The sequence below is a fragment of the Gossypium hirsutum genome, chromosome A10 (assembly GCF_007990345.1).
Source record: "Gossypium hirsutum isolate 1008001.06 chromosome A10, Gossypium_hirsutum_v2.1, whole genome shotgun sequence".
NCBI lineage: Eukaryota > Viridiplantae > Streptophyta > Magnoliopsida > Malvales > Malvaceae > Gossypium > Gossypium hirsutum.
In genome coordinates, this window is record NC_053433.1 from 62,537,527 (window position 1) to 62,539,863 (window position 2,337).

The window sequence follows — 2,337 nt, forward strand, 5'->3', positions numbered from 1 at the left end:
ATCATTACACATTTTCGTACAACCAGGGAAAATTGAATAAGCACTATTGTGAGATTCGCACAAAATGTCCCACTTCAATGTTGTATCAATCGAAACACACAAACGACCGTTGAAATACAAAATGTCCCACTTCAATGTGTTGTTATAGGTCTTGGTAAATTGTTTGATTAAGTAAAATCACGATTATGTTATACTTGCATTACAATTGTAAGTTAACTAATGAATTGATTATTAATCGTTTTGAAATTATAATTAATTGACACAATACTTAATTAGTGCATGATTAATCTTCTAAGGTAGCTGAGGGTTAAATTAACGATGGTATTAAATGATACATTTGGCTTGCAACAATGATGGTGAAGTCATAGAGGATATTCAACCCATTAACCATTCAGATCAAGAAGCCCGCAACAAAGAAGCCGCTGCTAAGGAGCAAATAGTAGCTCTGAAGTTAAAGTTACTGCAAGAAGTCAATGGTATGAAATTCGACGAAGCCTCGTGGAGTTATGCTAATGAGTTATTGGTCCCATCGATTTTAGCTTTCAACCTCTCCACCTACTTCAAATTCCCCAAGTTATCTTTCAATAGTATAGGTGATTTGTAAGGCTATCTTGCCTATTACAACAGCCACATGAATATCCTTGAGGCTTCAGATGTTGTCACTTATAGAGTCATCTCTATGACTCTCTCTAAAAGTACCCGACAATGGTCCTTGTTGATCGCTTCTCTTTGAAAACTGAATAGAATGTTATTATATAGTGAGGCATCTAAAGTTCAAAGTTCCCCTTCATTTAATACAACAATTAGGTTTTAAAGTTAAAAATTGACCATGAATTACCCTTAAATTCACAACCAACATATGTAGGAAATTGTCACAACATTGTGATGTCAAGTGCTTTCTCATTGAGACATGGAATTATTTTGGCTCTTCCTCATGTGTATCTTTGATGTCACGAATTCCATTTCCTATTATTGCGATATCAATAACAGATTGTCCTAGGAGTTGCATTTTTAGCTCTCGATCCATCATACATAACTACAAAATCTTTATTGAATATAAAATACTATAAAAACTACTAAAAATCATAATTATACTATATAAACTCTAAAAATATAAATTATTATTAAATGAATCAATTTTACTTAGAAATATGCTAAAATAAGTTTAAAAAGATATCAAATAAGCATGATAAATCGTGACAAATCAAACCCCCTACACTTATCTTTTTGCTTGTCCTCAAGCAAAACCAAGCCTAAACACACCAAACATTCAAAAGGCATCTCTTGGGTTATGTTAAACACTAAGAAACATGACGAGCAAATATTAAATTTGTATCAAACCTATCTAACATGCAACTTAGGATTGATGTTCTAATAACTTAAAAACTCCTAAAGTAAATGTAACACCACTAACCCATATCCGTTGCTGACATAAGGTTACAAAGCATTACCATATAGACATGACATAAAACATAAAATTCAAAACATTAAAATAAACATAGCATAATCCATTCATAAACATGCATTTTGTCCTTTAATCGAGCCCTTGAGGCCTTAGAAATGCTTTAGAAATGATTTGGGATTAAACCGAAAAAAGTGCAAAAATGGAGTTTTTGTAGCTCAAGATGTGAAATAGCTATGAAACTTAAATGCGTGAGGATTTAAATGGTAATTAGACCATTCTTGTTGTTAGTGGACAAAGATGGGCATAAATTAAGTGAAATTTAAGTTAAAAAGGTAATTAAATAAATAAATCATAATTAAACTAAGAAAAAATTAGTATCATCCTCAACATTATTTTCTTCCACCGAAAATAGGTTAGGAAAAACTCCATTGAAGAACTTGAACATTCGGCTAGAACATCCACTGCATGTGAGTATAATTTTGTCCCATTTTTAATAATTTTTATGTTTTTGGGATCGTTGTAGCTTAATCTTGCTAGCCCAGGGACTAATTTACAATATCGTTAAAGAATTAGCATTTTGTAACACCCCTCGCCCTTATCCCTCACCGGAACAGGGTTTGAGGTGTTACTCGACTTAAACTCAGTCAATCACACAAAAATCGTGCTGAAAAATTTCAATCAATTTAAAACTTTTCTTTTCACATGCAATCTATCCCATATATGAGCTTATGAGGTCCAAAACATTAAAACCCTTTACATGTCATAGACTCGAAATACTAGGATTTACTTACACCGATAACGTGAGCTCGACAGTGTGATAATATCTCCGGCGAACTCCAACCCGAGCAGGTAACTGAAGTCAACAGTCTATAAAACAGAGAAATGTAACAACGGAGTAAGCTTTCATAAGCTTAGTAAGTCTTAAGCAATGT